At 41.1% G+C, this 25,261-nt stretch overlaps 1 protein-coding gene, 1 long non-coding RNA gene and 1 other non-coding gene across 6 annotated transcripts in view; 1 reads left to right on the top strand and 2 right to left on the bottom strand.

Moving 5' to 3' along the window:
* The window catches only part of IGF2BP2 (insulin like growth factor 2 mRNA binding protein 2), a 164,565-nt gene that overhangs the window by 70,899 nt on the left and 68,405 nt on the right, over positions 1-25,261 (bottom strand). The window lies entirely within an intron of this gene.
* Positions 1,808-20,179, top strand: LOC110134036 (uncharacterized). The gene is made up of 3 exons (XR_002312946.2): positions 1,808-2,023; positions 4,494-4,705; positions 20,034-20,179. It is a non-coding gene; the product is annotated as an uncharacterized lncRNA (long non-coding RNA).
* On the bottom strand, positions 18,567-18,730 carry LOC139034946 (U1 spliceosomal RNA). Its single transcript, XR_011487514.1, has one exon. It is a non-coding gene; the product is annotated as a U1 spliceosomal RNA (small nuclear RNA).

The following is a 25,261-nucleotide window of genomic DNA, read 5'->3' as shown; positions in this document are numbered from 1 at the left end:
GCCCTCAGACATCAAGTCACTCCAGCCTTTGAATCTTCCCAGCAGAGGCCCCAGACATCATACAGCTGAGACAAAGCCAACGCGTTGAGCCCTTTCCAAATGTCTGACCCAGAGAATCTATGAACCTAAAACAATGGTGGTTGTTTTATGCCACTTAGTTTGGGTTTGCTACACAGCAACAGATAATCACAACGATTGTTTTAAGGCAAGAGGCGGCCATGGAAAATTTATGAGTGCTGAAAAGGCAAGACAAAGGTTTCCAGAAAATTAACCTGACTATAGTAAGCTGAGATTGGTGGCAGGGAGCCTTAGTAGGAAACCAATGATACAATATAGCAGGCTTTAGGGCTTCCCTTAGAGACTAGCCCAATGGATTAACCACTAAGCCATCACCCCTGGTGGCTCAGCCGTATAGAATCTGCCTGCAATGCAGTAGAGGTAGGTTCAGTCTCTGGGTCGGGAGAAGGAAATGGCAACCCACTCCAGTATTTTTGCCTGCGAAATCCCATGGACAAGGAGTCTGGTGGACTACAGTCCATGGGGTTGCAAAAAAGTAGAACACAACTTAGTGACTAAACAACATGATGCAAACCTGAATACTGTAAGGCGGGGTTGGGGGCGGTGTGTGTTTATAGGAAACAGATTAAATGTGAGGGTTCAAGAACAGAGACTCCAAGGTTTGAACTAATGGTGGAACCTCTAACAGAATTAGGCTAATCCAAAAGGGGACTAATTTTTTTCCTGGTGGGCAGTAGGGAAAGAGGTTTAGAAAATAAATTCCATTTAAAATATACTGAATCTGCATGATGTTAGGATAATCCAAGAGGAAGTACCAAGCATGAAGGTAAAAATTAAGGGCTAGAAGTTGAATACTAGCTTTGGTGAAAATCTTGAAGAGGGGTGAGAATTATCTCCAAGATTATGCTGAGAATTGGTCTTATCCTTACCCTGTGTTTAGAGGAGTGAGAGATGATAGGGATCAGGTTTGGTGAGTCACAGAGGCAGGATCCTGGAGGTAGAACATCACAACCACACTGTGGAAAAGTGTGATGACTGCTGATGCCAGTTGCAGAGGAGGAGTCAAAGGGACAAAATAGTGAAGAAAAAAGCAGGAACTGAAAAGGAAATTATGAAGGGATCGAGAGTCAGGGGAGAGCATCTCTGCTCCAACCAGAAGTGGAATCAGGCGCACACAGTGAAGACTGAAAAGACATGAGCTTGCTCAGCGCATCATAGAGACAATTTCCTTTGAGTCTGCAAGGGAAATGGATGGGAACTGTCAAAGTGAGATGGTGAGGTGCACAGTTCTAAGGGTATAAAGTGGGTCCTGGAGCATCTCCACAACCTCACAAAGATAAAGCAGAGATTAATTACCCTAACACGTTTTGAGTTTCCTGGGATCGCACATCTGACACCTATCTTTCAGCCTTTCAGAGGAGCTGTTCTTAGCATTTGTTGAACTCCACAACATTCCTGCAAGGCAGATACTATCACTGGGTGAGGAAACAAAGGCCACACAGCAAGTCAAAAGCGGAGGCAAGACGAGAACAGGACCTGCCTTCCGTGCGGGGAAGGCCAGTTGGCTGGCTTCCTTTTGTGTCAGTAATAGGTTCTTTGATCTGTAACACGGAAGACGCTTGTTTCTGGGGAGGTTGTAAAAATAGATTCATTAACAACCATAAGGTACTCTGAAACTCACAGAGGGGGATATGGGAAAAAAAAAAAAGCCACCCACATTCTAGAAACAATAAAAGAAATTCCAGGGACAATGGGGATTCTAAGAACACTGAGGGAGATCTGGGCACTGAGGAAGTCAGTGTGAGCAGTAACCAGGAGGGAACGGCTGCATGGGGAGGAACCTTGGAGCGGTGGCCCTGCACCAGCTGTTCCTCACACATCTTTCTTCTGTCTTTTCACTTCGGGCAGACATACATGAGAGGGACTGGACTGGACTGGACTGAGACTCTTGGCCTCAAAGACAGAGTAGCTCGGAGACTCCCAGGCTGAGCTGTTGAACAAATGGGTAGGGTTTCCCAGGTGGCTCCGTGATCAAGAATCTGCCTGCCAAAGCAGGAGATGTGGGTTCAGTCCCTGGGTTGGGAAGATCTCCTGCAGAAGGAAATGACTACCCACTCCAGCATTCTCACCTAAGAAATCCTATGGACATACATGTAAATCCATGGTTAATTCATTTCAATGTATGACAAAAAACACTGCAATGATGTAAAGTAATTAGCCTCCAACTAATAAAAATAAATGGAAAAAAAAAAAAGAAAAAGAAATCCTATGGACAGAGGAGGCTGGTGGGCTACAGTCCACGAGCTGGACAAAAGAGCTGGACACAACATAGCAACTAAACAACAACAAAAACATGGGGCAGAGGGGTTCTTGACCAGAGCACCCCAGGGGTCCACAGAAGCAGCAAAGAGGAGGGGTTATGGTTTTGTGAATTGTTACTTGAAATCTCTGGAGAAGCAGCAGCATCATAGCTCTTCCAGTACCACATCTAACTTTTCCTAAAAACTTGAGTGTCCTAATAAAAGTAAAAAGGCAATGATGACATGGTTTGACTAGTAGTTAAGTCCTTATTCTAAATGAACAATGACGGAGTTTAAGATAACTGAAGGGGAAGGTAAGAGATATCTACTGAGTGCCTACCATCAGCTATCTCACTTATATCTCACTTAATATTCACACCCACAAGAGGTACTGGCAGCCCCATTTTACAGAGACGAAACAGGCTGGGAAAGGTTCAATCCTTTGCCCAAGGCCATAGTGCGGGTTCACGACAGAGCCAGGATTTGAGCCCTGACATGCCTCATTGCAGAGCTCATGCTCTCCTCTGTGCACTGCTCTGCCTGCCTCCCAACAGCTACAAGTTCAACATCAGTCAGGTCTGAACTAATGAGATTTATTGTACTGCCCAGAGATGGCTGCACCTCAGAACAGGAGAATGTGTAGGGAGGGGCACTTACATAATGTGCGCCTGGACTAAGCTTGTGATTCACAAAAGCAAGAAGAGACCAGGACGGATTCCAGGGTATGAGACTTTGTGTCATTCCTTCCTGCCCCAAAGAACCCTCACTCAGAACTCTCTGCCTATGTTCCACCTGCACTCCAGCTATCTCAAGGACCCTCACTGCTCCTGGACCTCCCCCACCACTGTCATTTCATCCAGCTAACTATCCTTTCTCCACTCTTTCAGAGTCTTGACTCAGTTGGCAAGGGAAGCCAGTCTCTGCAAAGTTGTTAGTTAACACATTACCCCTTCTAGCACACAGGTTTTCACTCAGGTAATAGGTACTTTACCACCATAAGGCTATAAAGGAGGAATTACAATGGTGGCCATCTCAGGCATCCTGGATGACTGACAAAGGAGACAATTTCTGCACAAACCTTGCCTCTATTTCCCCAGATAATCAACCTATTAACTAACTAGATATTACATTTTACCAACACCCACCAGCAGGTTAACTATTAGGCAGGTTACCCAATCTAATCAGGCTGGTACTGTTATTACACCCATTTTACAGGGACCAAACAGTCACAGGCTCAGCATCTTCCCAAAGTCACACAGCTGAACAGCCACAGAAGCAGGATTCAAACGCAGGCCATCTAGACTCTGTGCCATGCTCTTCACCACTAACCCATACAGTTCTCAAAGTGTGATTTGCCAAGACTCTTTCAGGGGCTCCACAAGGCTAAAACTCTTCCTAACAATACCAAGATGTCATTTGCCTTTGCATTGTGTTAATATTTGCACAGATGGGGCAAAAGCAATGGTGGGTAAAGCTGGACCTTTAATGCAAATCAAGGCGGTGGCACCAAACTGTACTAATAATCATTGTATTTTCACTGTTATGTACAGCTATTTATATTAACATATGATTACTTTATTACTGTTATTTTAAAGGGAACTAATAAATACATTCAAACTTTCTTAAGTTTTAACTTCAGATATGAGAAATATCAAAAGCTCTTCAGCATCCTCAATAATTTAAAAAAATTTCTTTTAATTGGAGGACAATTGCTTTACGGTGTTGTGTTGCTTTCTACCACACATCAAAATGAATCAGCCATAGGTATACATATGTTTCTTCCCTCTTGAACCTCCCTCCCACCCATCCCACCCATCTCTCTCCTGTCCTGGGAAACTCCTACTCTCCTTGAAGGAGTCATATTGCAGTAGGTACTCACCTCTGCTCTCTGCCTCCAAGGTGGGCTGTCACAGAGCACCAGGTTGAGCTCCCTGTGTTACAGAGCAACTTCTCATCAGCCACCCCTTTCACATACGGTATATATACCAACGCTACTCTCTCAATTTGTCCCACCCCTTCCTGCCCCGGCTGCATCCACATCTGTGCTCTACATTGGCGTCTCTATTCCTACCCTGCAAATAGGTTCACCAGTACCATTTTTCTAGATTCCATATATGTGTGTGAATACATGATATTTGTTTCTCTCTTTCTGACTGACTTCACTCTGTATGACAGGCTCTAGGCTCATCCACCTCAGCAGACCTGAGAGTCCTCAGTAGTCTGTGAGAGCACAAAGGGACTCCGAGACCAAACGTTTGAAAAATCACTGTTGTACAGCATGAGATCTAGAAGCAAAGAAGCCAGAAGAATAGACCATGCAGCTGCATCACTCTCCAGGTGAAAGGGCCCCACAGCTGCCATCATGAATGCCATGGACTTTTCAGCGAGTAAGTTTCAAGGATCCAATTTCTCATTAGGCTTTATGGCTTAATGAGCATTAAAGATCACTCTCAATTCCTTGCAGTTCCTAGAGTATACTTGTTCTCTCTCCTGTCATGGGAAATTCCTACTCTCCTTGAAGGAGTCATATTGCAGTAGGTACTCACCTCTGTTCTCTGCCTCCAAGCACCCACTATACCTTCTTCTAAGCACTAGGCTCGTGGTTCAGATGTTTGCTTATGTGGCTCTCTGAGGCCTTGAAAGCTAAACTTTTGACTTAATTCCAGCACTCTACTCAGTACTTGGCATACAGAGTGAAACTTAAAAAAAGATGTGTTCAATGAATAAACCAATGAACTCCCCACCAAGCACCAAGCAATGTTCCAAAGGCAACCTGACTTTCTCAGGGGAAGGCGGCTGCTGGCCAGCCAAGAGGAAGAATGCAGGTTTTCTGAGTGCTTCTCAGTATGTTATTCAACTGACACTGACTCCCTAGCAAGTCTGCTGTTAGTTACATCACTGTAAACTGTACAACCGAGATGAAATTCAAGGCAAGCTCCCCCTGCATCCTGCCCACACCGAAGGGCCCTTTCTCTGCAGACCCTGGCCACCCTTTGTGATACCTGTGACACAGCTCTCTAAAACTGACAAAATGCTTTTAATCTGCCAGGTTTGAAGAAGCAATTTTGAGTAAAATGAAGAACATATAAAGCCAATTAGAAAATCATCGCTGTAGCCTGAACTGCTATATGATCAGAGACTTCATAACTCAATTAGAGAAAAAGATTTTCCCCCCAAATTTTAATGTAAGCAATGTGTGGGAATAAAGGATGTTGAGTCAGATAATCCCCTGTGAGAATTACACACAATACAATGTGTATAAGTTATGAAAAATGTCCACATAGCTCAGGATGTTACAGCTTCTCTCTGGAATGCTGCTACTGTCCTGTTAACCCCCCTCGCCGCCTCCTCAACGCCCAGAGTTCTCTTATCCTGTTGTTCATCCTGCCTCTTCCCTCTCTTTTGCTCTCCCGAGTTCAGCTGCTTCCTCACTCTACTCACCTAGGAACTGAGGCTAGACACAGCTCAGACACAAGACACATCGCAGCCTTCTCGGCTATGCCAAATTAGGTGACCTCCTTACTTCATTATTCCTACACTGCCAGAATGCTGGACATCACCTATTCTCATCCCCTTATTTTACATAAGGGGAAACTGAGAAAAACGATGTTAAAGGACTGACATGCCATACTTCCTCAATATATTTCTGTATGTTTCAGGAAAACTGATGCCAAGGAAAAAGGGGGTGCCCAAGGGTAAAAGGAGGAAAGGGACTGAGGCATGTTTAAGACTGTTAGTATCCATTCAACACTATTTTTCGAGCATTTACTCTCTGTTGGGTGCCAGAGGCTCTGTGTCAGCACAGGCAACAGAGAAAAGCCTAACTGTGTATTAAAAATTTCGGAGAGGGCAATGGCATCCCACTCCAGTACTCCTGCCTGGAAAATCCCATGGACGGAGGAGCCTGGTAGGCTGCGGTCCATGGGATCGCTAAGAGTTGGACACGACTGAGCAACTTTACTTTCATGTTTCACTTTCATGCACTGGAGAAGGAAATGGCAACCCACTCCAGTGTTCTTGCCTGGAGAATCCCAGGGACGGGGGAGCCTGGTGGGCTGCCGTACAGATGTTAAATCAGAGGGGAAAAAAGTAAATACAAATAGCACAACGGAAAACAAAATAAATACAGTAACCTAGGAAAATAGGAAACCTAGGATGCAATAGGCTCTCCATGGATGCAACAGGAAAGAAATGGAGGAAAGCATAATACATATATTCAGATTGGAGAAAAAAATTCTATCATCTTTCAATGCAAGGAAAACTGAATAAAAGACTAAGCAATTTATTCACATTGCAATTTAAGAATTTGCTGAGAAAGATTACATGCATTCACTATTGAGAAAGAATTTCTGGTGACAATTTTTAAAATCCCAAGATAATAAAATACAAGTACTTTTCATAAAACTCCCTTAACCCCCTCACTTCACCACAAGAGGGTGCACAGTTCCTTATTAATCCAGTAACAAAGTGAAACCCTCAAGTTCCCCCGCAGGGCTGCCCACCTCTGCTCAGGGACCTCTCTTCCCTTCCCCCGAGCCTCAGGAGTAACGGGTATCTGTATGGACTTGAGTAGGTTAAACTGCTTTCGCCCACATCATCTCATGTAATTCTAACACCATCTCTATTTGGGTGGGCAAAGTGAAAAGTACCAACCCCACTTTAAAGTCACTTTTAAGTCACTCGGAGGCAAAGTGACTTAGCCAAGGGCAGAGTAATAATAATCTCAGAGCCCAAAATCAAATTAATGTCCCCTGATTCCCAAATCTTATATACATGCCCCTTAATTCCCTATAAGAGCATAATCAAAACCCATGCCTCAATCATTCCATGCCTCTATCAACCCATTCTACTTTTTCTGAGCAAAGAATCATACACGAGATCAGGAAGCCTTGCTCACCTTTGCAGTCTTAAAGCTCTTTTTTTAAAAGTGTATGTTAACACCTGGCAATTACTTTTATGGGTTTCCAATGAGGTGAGAAGTACGCTGACACTTGTCTACAGTATTCCAGGCAGCATTAACACGGACCAGAATAATTTTAAGTGTTGGTTACAACAGGAAAATTAACTGTAATCTCAAATGTCTTTGGCCAGATCTTAAGAGATTCAGACTAAATAATTCCACAATGCCCTCTCTCATAAGAAACACTATATAGTGAAGGATTTGGGCTTGGCAGCCAGATTGAGTTCAAGTCCAAGCCCTGCCACTTACTCTGTGACCATGGCCAAGTATTCCAATCCGAAGCATGTCAGTCTCCTCTCCATTCTGCAGAGAGCAGCACCCACGTCACAGTTTAATAGTAAAGGTGCAGCCACCACAAGGAATAGCACCCAACACAGTAAACTATAAAAGGCAGTCCTTGTTTCAAAAGGACAGATAAAATAATTACAGTAATTATGAAGAGAAAACATTAATTTTATGTGCTTTGTCACAGTAGAACTATATTTTATGTATATGTATACTCAAAATTACATGTAAATCATAAATATGTATTATACATATTTTATAAAACTTATGAATTTTTCCCTAGCTAAAAAATTTTGACATTTTGATTCCACTTTTTTGACTTAGTATGAATAGAATGCTATTTCTAATTTAAAAAATAGATATGCAACAAGAAACAAAGGTTTATTGTGTAGCACACTGTATAGTCAATATCTTGTAATAACCTATAATGGAAAATAATTTTAAAAATAATATGTGTATGTATATAACTGAGTCACCTTGCTGTGTACCTTAAACATGTTAAGTCAACTATACTTCAATAAAAAATGTATATTAGGAAAAAAATACATGTAAATCCCTTAATAATCTATGTGCACAGCAAATTATATCTTGAAGAATTTAGAGCATAAATATAAGTTATTAAGGAGTATACAGTCTCCTACCTCTGCTTTTATGACACTGCGTATCATATCCGTGGTTAATTCAATGCCAAGTCTGTGTGAAGATTTTCATCTCTTCACACAGCAGAGGGAGAGGAAACCTGAAGACCCAGGCTGTAGTCACCTCTGCCACTAAGCAGCATCCTCCTAATTCTACACCCACAGCTCCTAAATATCTCCAGAATCCACCATTTTCTCTTCATTCCTATTACCAAAAACAATAACTCACCCCTTATCATCTTGGGCTCCTAACTGAACATGGGAGGGGTCTCAAGAAGTTAGTTAAATAAGTGAATAAACGGGGCTGCGAAGAGTGACACTAAAGAAAAAGACTGCAAAAGCGGAGAGGGGGAATTAGTTCACAGACTACATACCTCCACTTTGCTTTTTATTTACTTTTAAAGTTTTTTAAATTGAATTTGTTACAATATTGCTTCTGTTTTATGTTTTGGATTTTTTTTTTTGCCATAAGGCATGTGGGATCTTAGCTCCCCAACCAGGGATTGAACTCATGCCCCCTGCACTGGACCACCAGGGAACTCCCCATATCTCCACTTTGTTAATGCAAGTCTTAGCTCAGCTGACACGGTAAGACGCTGGGCTGCCCTCAGAAGGTTTTCTTGGCGGTAGTGTCACAGGACCCTCAGGGACCCCAGGTCACCTTTTCCAGTCCTGTTCAGTTTGCCAGGTAAAATTTAGCAGGACACTAGGCTGCTGGCTCCTACAGCCGGCTAAAGCCACTCTGGCCCCTCCAGGCCTAAGGTGGCACTGGGCCCAGCCTCAGGAGAAGTCATGTGGGCTTGCAGGGAGGTGGCTCCTTTCAAGGGCCCCATAGACCTCTGATCCACTCCCACTCCAAACATCACCCTCCTTCTCTAGGCTCTACCTCTAAATTCCTGCTTAGTTTGGATACCTCTCTTGCCTGATGCCTGTGGGCAGAGATAATTCCATGGCTCAGTTCAGTCGCTTGCTCAGTCGTGTCCAACTCTGCAGTCCCATGGACTGCAGAACACCAGGTTTCCCTGTCCATCACCAACTCCTGGAGGTTGCTCAAACTCATGTCCATCGAGTTGGTGGTGCCATCCAACAATCTCATCCTCCGTAGTCCCCTTCTCCTCCTGCCTTCAATCTTTCCCAGCATCAGGATCTTTTCCAAGGAGTCAGTTCTTCGCATCAGGTGGCCAAAGCACTGGAGCTTCAGCTTCAGCATCAGTCCTTCCAATGAATATTCAGGACTGATTGCCTTTTGGATGGACTGGTTTGATCTCCTTGCAGTCCAAGGGACTCTCAAGAGTCTTCTCCAACACCACAGTTCAAAAGCATCAATCCTTCAGTGCTCAGCTTTCTTTATGGTCCAACTCTCACATCCATACATGACTATTAGAAAAACCATAGCTCTGACTAGATGGGCCTTTGTTGGCAAAGTAATGTCTGTGCTTTTTAATATGCTGTCTATGTTGGTCATAGCTTTTCTTCCGAGGAGCAAGCGTGTCTTAATTTCATGGCTGCAGTCACCATCTGCAGTGATTTTGGAGCCCAAGGAAATAAAGTCTGTCACTGTTTCTATTGTTTCCCCATCTATTTGCCAAGAGTTAATGGGAACAGATGCCATGATCTTAGTTTTTTGAATGCTGAGTTTTAAGCCAGCTTTTTCACTACCATAACACCAATTTCATGGCTACATCCCAATGAAAGGTGACTACCTTTTATGCTTTGACCTGGGATTCTATTTGATGTCCCATGTGGGGGATACAGCGTCATACACACACACACAATATATGCAAAATCATTCTCCATCTGTGTAATGGCAATGTCTTACTGCATGTGCAAAGGACTGCCCTACCTCCTAGGCTCCCTCAGGAATGTTCTTGCTTGCTTACTCAACAAGGCTATTATTTTATAGTAGAGAGGCACCTCTGTCTATCTTGCTCACAACCTGCAGGGGGCACCATGCAGGGAGGAATCAGTCACCTGACAGCAGTTAATCAGCTAAACTCTGGGTTTTAATTTAGGCTGCAGGCAGAGTCTCTACAGGGTTGGACTGCATCATGTTAGGGATGTGCCTGAGTTTGGCTTCTACAAGATTGTAACAAGACTCTTTCTTTTGACCCCGATATGCAAAACCATGCAATCAGAACTGGGTGACAAATCCATGCTAGGAAGGGCCATGATCTCAGCCATCAAAATTAGAACTGGAAAAGCCCTCCCCAAATGTAGGCAGGAGAGCTCAGTCATAAATGCCTCCTATACAGGGGCTTTAGATACTTCTCTTGGGATTCAAATTTGCAAGCTAACAAGTCTTTCCATGAAAACAGCTTTTTGTGATGTTTAGCATTAATTTTTCTCTCTTTTTATATACTGCTTTGATTGGTTCTAAATACATATTCTCTTTCCATGATGTTTACATCCTTCACATTCTTAGGGACTGTTATCATATCCCCTTTAATCATCCTTTGGCCAAGCTATACATATTTAGCTCCTTTCATCTCTCCTATGTCCTTCTTTCCAACAGTGTTGGCTCCTCTTTAAATTCCTTCTAATCTGTCAACATCTTTCTGGAACTGATGCACACTCTCCCTTAATAAACATTCTAGGTACTTCTGGTTTCCTAAGAGTTCTTCAAAAACTCCTATGACATACAGAATATTGGAGCAGAAGTAAGTAGTGGTAGTTCTAATCCTAGTTCTCCTCCAATCTTCAGTAGTCCTTTTAGTAAAATAAATGAGAGTAAGACCTCTTCTGGTTTGATCAAAAGAACTCAAAACATAAAATCACTTTTCAGATTTTAAATTACTGTGCATGAAGAATTATATGCATGTATTATTTGCATAATTTACAAAGCACAAAGAAAAATAAATAGGCTTGGAGACAAGGGTGTCAAATAATAGTTGTTAAATCTAGTTGTATCAGAGTAAGGCTACATTATTCAATGTATTTGGTGCTTTTTGCTTCAATTTAAGAAATTCATTTATTCACTAAAGTATTTACTGAACATCTACTATATGCAAGACAACAGCTTGCACGATTTGAGAGAAAATAAAACGAGGACTTTAAGAAATTATCATTATCATCCCAAGTTCTTATGAACTCAGTTCTTGGTTTGGATCACATAAAATCTGAAAGTGGTTGCTGCTGTATCTTTATTTTTTTGAAACATAATTGACATATAACCTCTGTAACTTTAATTACACTTAATGTTACAATGTTGGGATGATTTCTTCATTATTTCTTTAGAATACATTATAAGGAACAGAATTACTAGGTCAAAGTGTGTGCCCATATTTAAGCCTCAAATTTCCAAATGGTGTGCCAGAAAACAGTGTGCCAATTATACTCTCATCAGCAATGCATGAGTGTCTCTTACCACACCATTGCCAACACTGGGTGTTACCTTTTTTGCCCAATCTAATGGGCTGCTTTTACAAATTCGAAACAAAAACAGAAGAAAATCTACACTTCATTTCTGCCAACACAAAATATCTCTAGTTGGCATATATTCTGGTATTGCCTTACAGTACTTAAGGGTTCGGTAGAATCTTTGAGTGCTTATTACTTTCCAGGCAATATTGGGGGTTAGACAAAGGTAAAACAGACCTGGATCCTGCCCTCAGAGGTCTCATCGTCCACTGAAAAAGACGAACACCAACAATTACAGAAACTGTGAGAAGTGTGCCTTTCTTGCCAAGTATGTGTAAAGTACAAAAGCAACCCAGAAAAGGAAACCAGAAGCAGCAGAGAAGAGTCAGGGAGATGTCAAGGAAGTGGTGACGTCTCAGTTGGGGTTTTGAAGGATGAGTAGGTCTGGACCACAGAAGGAAAAACAAAGGAGAGTAATCCACACAGAGGAACCTACTGTTGGCCTTTGCACCCAGTATCATCTCCCAGAAAATGTTTTATTATATAAAGTTTTAGCAATTCAGATTTAAGACTCATGGGTAGTTTTTTTTCCATCTATGTCATCTGCAGCTATATTTTTGTCCATGGAAAAAGCAATCAGCAATCTTCCTGCTACTTCATCTAACAACAGAGGGTGTGAGATTACCATATTTCCTTCACAGATGACTTTATTTTACTAAAAATGGGTAGGAAACCATTTTGCTGAATACAAACTTTAAAAATTAGACTGTCAACTATAAGATATTAATGAAAGAAACTGAAGAAGATACAAATAAATGGAAAGATATTCCACGCTCATGGATTGAAAGACTTAATATTGTTAAAATGTCCATACTACCTGAAGCAATATACAGATTCAACATCTGAATCTCAATCAAAATTCCAGTGGCAAAAAAAAAAAAAATTCCAGTGGCATTGCATTGCAACTAAAGATTCCACATGTTGCAATGAAGATCAAAGATCCCACATGCTGTAATTAAGACCCAGTGCAGCCAAATAAACAGAAATATTTTTAAAAATTCCAATGGCATTTTTCACAGAAATAGAACAACCCTGAAATCCATATGGAGTCACGAAAGAATCTGAATAGTCAAAGTAATCTTAAGAAAGAAGAACAAAGCTGGAGGCATCACATTCCTGATTTCAAATTATAGTACAAAGCCATAGAAATCAAAACAGTACAGTATTGGCATAAAGACAGAAGCATAGATCAATGGAACAGAATAGAGAGTCTAGAAATAAGTCTACAAAGATATGGTCAATTACTTTACAACAAAGAAGTCAAGAATATATAATAGGGAACAAACAGTCTCTGCAAGTCTCTTCAATAAATCATATTGGGGAAACTGGATGATCAAATGCAGAAGAATGAAACAACCATATCTTACACCACACACAAAAATGAACTCAAAATAGACTAAAGACTTGAACGTAAAACCTAAAACCATAAAACTCCTAGAAGAAAACATGGGCAGTATGCTCTTTGACACCAGTCCTGTTGATAACTTTAGATCTCACACCAAAAGCAAAAATAAACAAGGGGGACTACATCAAACCAAAGAGCTTCTGTGCAGCAAATAAATCCATCAACATGATGAAAGGCAACCAAATGAATGGGAGAAAATATCTGCAAATTGAACATGTGAAGAGGGATTAATATGCAAAATATATAAAGAACTCATACAACTCAGTAACAAAAAAATCCAAACAATTCTATTAAAAAATGGGACAGAGGATCTGAACAGACATTTTTCCAAAAATATACAGATCAAACAGATACACAAAAAGAACATCTTTTCTGTTAATGATGCTAATGACAAATCCAACATATATCATTATAGAAATCCAGATCAAAACCATAATGAGACATCACCTCTTACTTGTTTGAATGTCTATTATCTAAAGACAAGAAGAAAATGTTGGAAAAGGGAACCCTCAAGCCCTGTTGGTTAGAATGTAAACTGGTGCAATCACTATGGAAAACATGAAGTACATATGATCTAGTCATTTCATTTCTGTGTGTTTGCCTAAAGAAAATAAAAACATTTATTTGAAAAGTCATCTGTACCCCTAAGTTCATATCTTGACTATGTACGATAGTCAAGATATGGCAACAACCCAGGTGTCTACCAACAGATGAACAGATCCAAGACAATATGGTATACACACATAAACACACATCACGGAGTATTACTCAGCCACAGAAAAGAAAGAAATCTTACCATTTGCAACAATATGGATGGAACTTGAGGGCATCATGCTAAGTAAACTTAGTCAGACAAAGACAAATACCATATGATTTCATTTACATGTGGCATTTAAAAAAACAAAACAGAAAACCAAGATCATAGATACAGGGAACAGACTGGTGGTTACCAAAGCGGGGAGGTGAGCAAAATGGGTGAAAGGGATCAAAAGCTATGAATTTCCACTCATAAAATAAGTAAGTCATGGGGATGTAATGTATATAGCATGGTGACCACAATTCATAATATTGTATTATGTATTTGAAATTTTCCAAGAAAGTAAATTTTAAAAGTTTTCATCACGAGATTTTAAAAAATTTTGTAATTATATATGGTGCTGGATATTAACTAGATTTATTGTGGTCATCATTTCACAGTACACTACCACTGCAGATGGTGATTGCAGCCATGAAATTAAAAGACGCTTACTCCTTGGAAGGGAACTTATGACCAACCTAGACAGCATATTAAAAAGCAGAGACATCACTTTGTTAACAAAGGTCCATCTAGTCAAGGCTATTGTTTTTCCAGTAGTCATGTGAGAGTTGGACTATAAAGAAAGCTGAGCGCCGAAGAATTGATGTTTTTGAACTGTGGTGTTGGAGAAGACTCTTGAGAGTCCCTTGGACTGCAAGGAGATCCAACCAGTCCATCCTAAAGGAGATCAGTCCTGGGTGTTCATTGGAAGGGCTGATGTTGAAGCTGAAACTTCAATACTTTGGCCACCTGATGTGAAGAGCTGACTTATTTGAAAAGACCCTGATGCTGGGAAAGATTGAGGGCAGGAGGAGAAGAGGACAACAGAGGATGAGATGGTTGGATGGCATCACCGACTCAATGAACATGGGTTTGGGTGGACTCTGGGAGTTGGTCATGGACAGGGAGGCCTGGCGTGCTGTGGTTAATGGGGTTGCAAAGAGTCGGACACAACTAAGCGACTGAACTGAACTGAACCCCTACATATGAACCTTCAAGTTGTGACCTTTTCAAAGAGGGAAACGTGCTTTTGCATGTCCAGTCACGAGGGGCATGAGTGAAATTGCAGTGTGCTCTCCATTTACTATTGCTGACAACCCCTCAGCTCTATCATCTCCCACCTCCTTTCTCTCCTCCAGTGTCTCTCCTCCTTCTTGCCTGTTCACTTGATGCCAGACCCTGTACGTCAGCTGTTGTACTGTACTACTGTACTTTTCAAGGTACTGTAAGATTTAAAATGTCTTATTCTTTGTGTTTGCTTTTTCTGTATCATTTGTGTGAAAATATGTTATAAACCTATGATGATACAGTCCTATATAGTCAATTGTGTTAGTTGAGTACCTAGGTTAACTCTGTTGGACTTATGAACAAACTGGACTGATGAACACACTCTCAGAATGGAACTCATTAGTATGTAGGGGACTTATTGTATATATAAATATCAAATCACCATTGTACAAATATCATTCTGTACTTGAAATTAATATGATACTATGTCAGTTATACCACAATTTAAAAATTAAATGTAAGATTTAAGAGGATCTTTAATCCTTTGTTGTTGTTGTTCAGTCATTAAGCTGTGTCTAACTCTTTCCACCTCGTGGACTGTAGCATGCCAGGGTCCTCTGTCCTCCACTAACTCCCAGAGTTTGCTCAGACTCATGTCCATTGAGTCAGTGACCCTATCCAATCATCTTATCCTCTGTCACCCCCTTCTCCTCCTGCTGTCAATCTTTCCCAGCACTAGGGTCTTTTCCAATGAGTCGGCTCTTCATATCAGGTGGCCAAAGTATTGGAGTTCAGCTTCAGCAGCAGCCCTTTCAATGAATATTCAGGGTAGATTTCCTTTAGGCGTGACTGATTTGATCTCCTTGCAGCCCAACGGACTCTCAAGAGTCTTCTCCAGCACCACATGTCAAAAGCAACAGTTCTTCAGCCCTTGGACCAATTCTCACACCCATACATGACTATTGGAAAAACCATAGCTTTGACTGTACAGACCTTTGTCTGCAAAGTGATGTCTTTGCTTTTTAATACACTGTTAAGTTTGTCATAGCTTTCCTTTCAAGGAGCAAGTGTCTTTAATTTCATGGCTGCAGTTACTGTCCACAGTGATTTTGGAGCCCAAGAAAATAAAATCTGTCACCGCTTCCACTTTTTCTCTTTATATTTTCCATGAAATAATGGGATTGGATGCCATGATCTTAATTTTCTAATGGTGAGTTTCAAACCAGCCTTTTCACTCTTCTCTTTCACCCTCATCAAGAGGCTCTTTAATTTCTCTTCACTTTCTGCCATTAGAATGGTATCATCTGCATATCTGAAGTTGCTGATATTTCTCCCAGCAATCCTGATTCTAGCTTGTGATTCATCCAGTCTGGCATTTTGCATGATGTACTCTGCATGTGAGTTAAATAAGCAGGGTGACAATACACAGCCTTGTTGTACTCCCTCCCAATTTGGAACCAGTCTGTTGTTCCATGTCTATTTCTCCCATCCAAGTACTAACCAGGCCCAACCCTGCTTAGCTTCCGAGATCAGACGAGATTGGGCACGTTCAGGGTGGTATGGCCATAGACTCCATGTCTATTTCTAACTGTTGCTTCTTGATCCTCATATGAGTTTCTCTTTAATCCTTGAAGGTCCTTAAATAGTTTCTCAAGTAAGGTGGGAAAGTATACCAATGAGATAAATAACTTTTCTTTCTATTCCCACAAAAGCAAATCAACAGGATCTACACAAAATCCAGCTTAAAAACAGTATAAGAATTTATTGCATCAAATCATTTTCAAATAATAATAATAAAAAACACCTAAAAGCTGCCCTTTAATGTGCTTTCACATGTCATTAACAGCAGATATAAACACTCCTGTCTGGGATTTAACAGTTCTGAAAAACATACTTATGTGGCATATGAATTTCAGCAGTGCACTTTAAAGTGGGGGGGGGGGGGACAATTGAAACTGTACTAGTTAAAAGTCTCTAACTTATACTAAAATTTTCAAAGCCCAAAACACATCTCCAGGTCACTAATCGTCTGGTGTTTAAATACAGAGCAGAAAATCACATACAAAGGGGCCCATAGTCCCTTATAACTTATAGAAAATGCCTTACTGATTATTGATTATTTTCTTTTACATTCAAGCCTTTCAAATTGTGCTTATGGCTCAAATATCTTCCTAAATGCTTTGTTATCAAAGACAAACAGATCTTTCCCTGAACCTAAACGACAGCCTGGCTTTCTCCACCACCTGCTGGAATGCACCTGAGCTTGGCTTAATCTCTGATGCTGCGCCCATGATGGACACAGCTTCTCCAGTAGGGAGCTGTAGGGGAAGGCTCTGACCCGAGCCCAGGTAAGCAACCACATGGAGCTTCAATTTCTGTCCAGCCCCACGTCATAGCCCAAATCCCAGCTGAGGTGCCAGGCCATCTGCCACTGAGCCCAGGATTCACACGTTAAACCTATGTTCAGACATGGAAAATGACCAGTTGTCCCACCTTTATTAAAAATAAAGATACCACCAAATTGGTTTGTTTGGCTTTTCTGTACCCTTTTCTCGCCCCAGTTGTAGGAATCAAATGGGATACTCACACACAAATAACCACATATGCCTGCACTATTTCTACTGACTTGAAAAATAGACCTCTTGGTTTTTTTGTAAATTTAGAAGGATAAAAGTCACATAAGGTAAAAAAACAAAATATGTACCTATTAATAAGTTCACAGTTTAATCAACAAGCACCTACTGTGTGCTGGTCTAAGGCTACAGAAATGAATGACTCATAGTTACTGTTTCAAAACATAGTCCAGTACAGATTAGCACCATTTTTTTCCTTTGTATTTAATTTCTATCTGTTGGGTTTCCAATAGAACTAGACTAGGCTATTTATTAATCTGATAATTTATTTCATATCAGAGTTATTCAACTTTTAATTACAAGCATAGTCATTTGAAGTCTTTTTTTTTTTAGTTATATGCTAATAAGCATAATAGGTTAAAATTGAATGCCTAGTCTGTGTCAAACATCAAACTAAACCATTTCCTGTATATTATTAAGAACAATCCTTTGAGCTAGCTGTTCTTAGCATAGTCTCTTCACAGGTGAGGAAAGCAAGCTCAGAGCTTTAGGTGAACCCCGCCAAGTCCTACACCTTCTAAGAGGCAAGGCAGTGTGTGTTGGGTCACTCAGTTGTGTCCGACTCTGCGACCCCATGGCCTGAAGCTCACCAGGCTCCTCTGTCCATGAGATTCTCCAGGCAAGAAAACTGCAGTGGGTTACCACGCCCTCCTCCAGGGGATCTTCCTGACCAGGGATCGAACCCGCATCTTTTATGTCTCCTGCATTGACAGGCGGGTTCTTTACCACTAGCGCCACCTGGGAACGTCGGTAAGGGGCAGAGCAGATATAAACTCAGGTCTGCCTCACCAGAGCTCAGGCTCTTAACTGGCAGGTTTTGTGGTCTCCACTTACTATCTGTCAAGATCAGTTACAAATAGAATTCTTGAATATTTTCTGAAGAAATGTTCTATCAAAGGCAAAAGGGCAAAATATTCCAACAGCCTCTTGGACATAAGTTCAGAAAACTGTTGGTTTGCAAACATCTTACCAGCCCACTGAGTTTATAAACCTAACAGTAACAATATGCCAACAGAAATACAATTGTGAATGTATTAATTATAAATTTCATTTATTAAACTTTAATCACAAGATCCTGGACTTTTTTTTTTTTTTTTAAATTATATCAGGGGAAAGCGCGAACACAGTCCCCCACTATCACAAATTATGCAGTCGAGTTTCCCACATTTGGGGAAATAGCAGGGGTCAGCACATCCGGAGTGCAATGGATAAGCCTCGCCCTGGGAAAACCACCTTTGTGATCATGGTATCTCCCCTGCCAGGTAAGTATGGACTTATTTTTTAATTGAAGGATATAGCTGATTTACAGTGTTGTGGCAATCTGTTGTACAGCCAAGTGACTCAGTTCCAAGATCCTGGACTCACAGACTCAGCTTCAATTCTTTCCTATTCAGGATCCATAGGCTAATGCGTCTGATAAACACATAATGAAAGGATGAACTGGTATCGATAGCAAGTGGCACTCTATACCATGAATAACTGCTATTTGTTTGAGCCTAAAATTCACCCTGGACAGAATCCTGGGCCCCATGAAATTGCAGATAAGGAGGACTCATAACCTAGAATAGAAAGCCATGGGAAGATTTTCAAGAACCCAATCACTAGGATCACAAAGATAACAATCGTTAGCTCTGGCTTTATGGGACGTTACCCCTACAGTCGCACAGGTGCTGTACTCAAAATGGCCCCCCGGTACTTCATTTAATGCTCTCCTGTTGCCATGCAGAAATTTTTACTATCTTGTCTTTGAATCTGCATTTTGTAAGTAAAGTCAATGAACAGTGGAGCACGTGTGAGCAGAAGGGATACATGTAATGTGTGTGCTGCCACTCCGTGTGCCCCTCTTTACACTGACCATTTGTGATACCCTTCAAGCGGAGAATTCTGGTGGACCCACCACATGTGGGAGTTCGGCAAGCCTCAGAGCAAGTACGAGGCAAGCACACGATGTCTACGTCTACAACAGTAGTAGACGTGAAGCCTCAAGAAGTCACATTTTCCATTGCAACCAGAACTTGTTGGAACACAGAAAGAAGGCAATGGCATTTTAAGAAACACAAATGACCAGTGGATCCTACGGTATTACTTTCTTATGCAAATCAAGCACTTACACTGAAAGTATGTGTCTGATGTAAAAAGAAAGGAAAAGATAGGGCAATCCACAGTCCCTTTTCCATTAATCCTACTATCAGTAAGTCAAAGGAAGAGTACTGGTGGAATGCAAAATAAACACAGCTGCAGCTGCATGAGTTTGTTGCAGCACTTCCACTGCTCTAGTGAGAGCAATGTATGAGCTACAAAATACAAACTGCAATTTTGGTGATTTCACATATGAGTTGAATGCTCTTAAATTTGCATTTTAAACCTGCATTGCATGATATTAGAGTGAACAGTAAAATTCATAATAATTATGAAAATCTTTAATTTTCCTTTACTTAGAATGACATTAAGAGGCAAATATACCATGACAAACCAAGATAGAGAACATGAACAAAAGGATAAAGTTTTATATTTTCGTACTTTTAACAACACTTTTTCCCTGTTTTTTTTTTTTTTTTTTTTTTTTTGATCAGGAGATCCTATACTTTCGTTCTGCACTTGGCTCTACAAATTATATAGCAGCTGTGACAACAGTAACAGGTGAAAAGATTAAATTATGATTAATTCATCAACTGCTTCCAACTGAACTTCAAGAGGTGAAAGACTAGATAATTCAATAATAAAGCTAAAAAAAAAAAAAGAGTAAGTACTACTGCTTGGAATTCTGAGTTTGGTGAAATCAACTCATCAACACATACACACAACCTCCTTTCACCATATGCAGCAACCCAGAGTATTCAGTCTGAGACGGAAGAAAGAGGTTTTACATTAAGTCACCAGTACTTCTCCCAGTGCCCAAGACAGTGCCTCCGGGCTTTCCTGCAAGGGAAGGGCATGTGGATAGGACAAGCGGTACAAATGACACATTTTCAGTGCAAATCTCTGTGTGACACACGCAGCCTCAGACCTCAGCGATGACTTACTGCTCATGTGCACCTGTCACACTTGGCACCTCAGAGGAGACAGAGCCCCTTGTGCTCGATGGAGGTTTAAAGATTTAATAAGCACAGGCACTTTCACATATAGTCTTATTTTATTCTTATCATAGCCATGTGAAGAACTCAGGAAAAGAAGATTTTTAATAACATTTTTATTGTCAGTGTTTCAATGACAAAAGTAATGTTGCTTTTAATGTTCCTGACCTGGGTACGGATGCCATGGGTATATTCACTTTAGACTCATTCTTTAAACTTATTTTGGGTGTTTTATGTACTTTTGGGTATAAGAGTCTTTAACAACAACTGAAAAGTAATAAATGTTCAGTGCAGGAAATTAGAAAAGACGGCTAAAAACCTCCCACAATCCCATCAAAGGAAACTGTTAACAATTTGATGCTTTCCTTTGTTTTTATAAAATTGAAATCCTGTTTTTCCCTGACGTCTCTTTTTCAACATACCGTATCTTCACACAGCATTAATGACTCAACATGGTATTTCTTAGCTAAGATAAACCCTATATATTTAACCAATTTCCCACTGTTGGATTTTCAGGTTGTATCTAACTTATTTCCAAAATTACTAGAGGGCACTCCTCTCTCTCTCAGGGAAAAGGAACAGCTTGTGGAGGCTGACAACCTTACCACCGCTGTGTATAAAGGCAGGACGAGCTCACCAGGTCAGAGGCTTGCTCCTTTCCACAAGCTGCTATGCACATCCTCTGATCAGGGGGTTTATCTTGACAAACCAAAGGGGATAACAGTGAAAGGTGATCAGTCTGACCCTTACCCATGAACTCTCTTCCACTAAAATGGGGCTCAGTCCATCAAGTTGCGGGTTAAGATCACGAGGGGTGCATTTCTGTGGTGTCTGGTCTGAGATGAAGGGCCCCATCACTGTCCCTCTGAGGTGTACTGCCCAGGTCCAAACAGTTCCTTGGGAGGCCAGGCAGGGAGAACAAACTTTTCAAAGGTACAAGGTTGCAGGGTTCGAGGTTAGTAGGGAGGTTCTATAAATATTTACTGAACAAAACTCTGCCTGTTAACTGGTGACACAGAGCAAGGTGTGGTTTTCCTTCCCACCCCCGGAGGCGGCTGGGAAAGCTGGTCTGACAAACTAGTGGGAAGCACTGCCCAGCCAAGATGGAACCAAGAGACACAAGAATGCTGAATATGATTCAGGAAATGAAGTGAGTCCAACCATCTTCTGCCTGCCTTCTCCTCTGAGCCCCCACAACTCCCACTCCGAGTCACTGAAGCCGGAAACCATAGAGGAGAAGACACTCATAAACAAAACACTGGCCACAAAAATGAGAGCCTGGAGGAGCTGACCAAACAAATAGCTCTGGTTGCAGTACACAGTTTAGCTGTTTCCCAACAGGTTGAAATATCACTGGCACCATTTAATACTGCAAATGCCACTGGGTGGCAATAAAAATCATGAGCTGTGGGAGGCTGCACATAGAAAAAAAGTTTTAGCCTACCTCCGGTTTGGTGGGTGGTCTGAAAGTTTTCTTTTTGGCAAGGCCATGTCCATTCCTTTAGAATCCTAGCTAGCTGAAGCAGCCAAGAACTGAGGTTTAGGAAGATGACCTTCCTTCAGGTAGAACCACAACCAGATTGTCTAGACTTAAGACAATCTTTCCTATCACGCAAGGATTCCTGAGACAGTGATTCCAGAATCTACTAAAAAACACAAAGCTGTTTAGCTACAGTTTACTAGGAAATCCGCCTATCATCCCCAGTCAATTCTAATCTACTCCTTGATTCTAAAAGAAAATAGCCCATTTTCCACATAACATAAAATGTAGTCTATGTGGCACAATAAATTTTGCCTGGGGACATCCTGAGGCAGTGGGGGCCTTCAAAGGGATAGGAAGCTATCTTCCATATCTGTTGAAGCTAATGTGCACCTGATTACTCACAGCAACTGTGGACATACAACCTGCTGGCTCCAGACATCAGTGAACTCAAAAGTGCGTGCTCCCAGTGGCAGAGCAGTGTTCTGCTGTGGGGCTGCTTCTCACACGAGCATCACATCCCCCAGCATCAGCAGAGGGTGATCAGAGTAATGATGACTCTTACTGTCCTGAACTTTGGGAAGTTCAGCTAGAGTCTAATTCAGAAGGATTAGCCTTTTTAGCACTGAAACCCAAGGTTAAACTGAATGTCTCTCTCTCCTGGATCAAAAAAAAGAGCCAGCTCTCATGAACATGGGTATGAGGCATGATTTGATTTATAAGCTCTGTGGGCCTCTATATAGGCTTCCTAGGTGGCTTGGCGGTAAAGAATTCATCTGCCAGTGTAGGAGATGCAGGAGACGTGGATTCAACCCCTAAGTTGGGAAGATCCCCTGGAGTAGGAAATGGCAACCTACTCCAGTATTCTTGCCTGGGAAATCCCATGGACAGAGACTGGTGGGCTGCCGTCTATGGGATTGCAAAGAGTCAGATATGACTGAGCACACACATATGCATACATGCACACATGGGCATCTATGAGGAAGACTGTATACAGAAGTGGAGTAGAAGTGGGGGTATAGCCAGCAAAAAACATGTAGCATATCATGCAAGTGGGACTTCCCTGGTGGTCCAGTGGCTAAGACTCTGTGCTGCCAAAGCAGGGGGCCCAGGTTCAATCCCTGCTCAGGGAACTAGACCCCACATGCCCCAACTAAGATCCAAAATGTCACAACTAAAGATCTCGAAGGCTGCAATTAAAGACCCAGGGCAGCCAAATAAATACACAAATATTTTTTAAAACATTATGCAAGCAAGATACCTATTTATTGATAACTTTTATTTAGATTTTCACTTAAATGATAGATTCTCAAGCTAGGGACGCCTGTAGAAATTACCTGAAATGTTTTGAGAGAAGAGAAAATACTCTGATGTTTGGAAGCAGGACCAGAAAAAGAATCTCTTTGATGCTTTAAGTTGAAAAGTTAGGTCCATAAAGATCTAGGTATCCAAATGTGGTCAGGCTAAATTTGAGTGTGGGCTGTTTCTCATTCCTGGCCTGCCTTCTTTTGGACGTGTGATTGGGCAAAAAGCAAAATCAAAAATAAACAAAAGCAAAAACCAGGCAAAACACAGAAATAAGTCAGAGACCTAGAAAACTCCAACATTAATAATTTCCAAATCACTAGAAGTTAGGGATAATTATCCAGCTATGTATCAATGGGATCACTATGTTTTAACATTCTGTGATTCTCATGCTTCCAAAATTATCTGCTTACTTGTAGCTTCTAAATTACTATTTATAAATAGGTACCTTTTTTCTGCTTTGAAGAAATTTAAATTTAAAGATGCTAACATTTATGTTTTGGTACAGTCATCATCTTAGAGATCTTCGGTATTTACAGCCTAGGTGCTCTATTCTTTCAAACTGAAAAAAAATCTATGGCCAACTTTAGTTTAACAGGTTGGGAGTGTTCCAAATGTAATCATGAAAGTTTCCTTCCTGTCACTGTTTCAGGGAGTCCTACTCAGCCTGCTCTCAGCAGCAGCAAAAAAGGCAGAGGAAGGAACAATGGGCTGGCATAATGGAGACACTGTTAAAAGCATGATGTCCTTCCTGCCTGTCTCAGGGTGTCAGTAAACTACAACTGTTGTGCTTGAACACAAGAGGCAGCAACTGGCAAATAGAAAAATACACCACAAAGCCTGCTGCTCTTACTATTATGGGCAAACAGCAACCTTGTCAAGGATCAGTTTTCTACCCCACTCCCCTCAATAATAGGTTATATAGAAGCTCTCTTCCAAGTTATAGAATTTATTTCTAAAAATTCCCAACCAGAAAATTCTAGACGGGCAGTAGGAACTGGAAAGGCATAATATGTAACAATCATGAGAGGCAGAACTCCCCAACTCTTTGATTTAGGGCATACGACCGTCACCCCACCCCAACGTCCCCACACAGCTTGCCCTGTGACAATCCTGTTCTAAAGCGCTGCTGTCTCCACACACTTCAAAATTCAGCCCCATGTGTATCCCTGTCCCCTAAGTACTTGACACACAGAATTCCAATGTCATTGGTAACCTTGGAAATTCAAACACTTCTCTTCTCTCTCTTCACCATGAAAATTATTTTAAAATATGTATAGTAATTCAAGAACTTCTCCCTTTTCCTGCCTGACTATACTGAGAAAGGTATTTAACCTAAACACATACGTACCAAGGCTGTGTTGTAAAGGCTAATTACCTATTAGTTTATTTATTAGACTCTTGGCATTAAAAATGTTAGGAGTGAAAAAAACAAGAAATTGGGGTCAATACGTGAAGACTCAACCCAGAGAAATAAAGACATATACTCAATTACTGATTAGATACTGATGATGATAATGCATGCTATAGTTCATACTTCAAACAAGCAATTATCATTGATGTAAGAAGTGTAAACAGTTAATGAATGGGCTAATTACTTTTCTGATTGGAGACTGGCCTCTGTTTCTCACACAGACTGTGACAATCTATCTAGAATCTCTATGGGTAACTCCTGGGCCACTTCCTCCCAGGTGCATATTGAAAAATCTCTGAAAACTAGTAAAACTCTGAATGCAGATTTATCTTTCAGGACCATCACTTCTTTCTCTGGGTAACTCTGAGAAAAAACTTCAAGATGTTTTACTAACCAATGTGGGAAAAAAAAAATTGAACTTACAATTGGGCTTGGAATTAGCCAGGATATGATCTCTCATTGAAAGGCAAAGACACTACAACAATTAGCAAAGTTGCAGTGTGTTAAAAAGGTCCCTGACATCAAGCC

This window comes from Odocoileus virginianus, chromosome 4, assembly GCF_023699985.2.
Source record: "Odocoileus virginianus isolate 20LAN1187 ecotype Illinois chromosome 4, Ovbor_1.2, whole genome shotgun sequence".
In the NCBI taxonomy this organism is placed as follows: Eukaryota; Metazoa; Chordata; class Mammalia; order Artiodactyla; family Cervidae; genus Odocoileus; species Odocoileus virginianus.
This window is presented reverse-complemented; position numbering and strand designations above follow the sequence as displayed.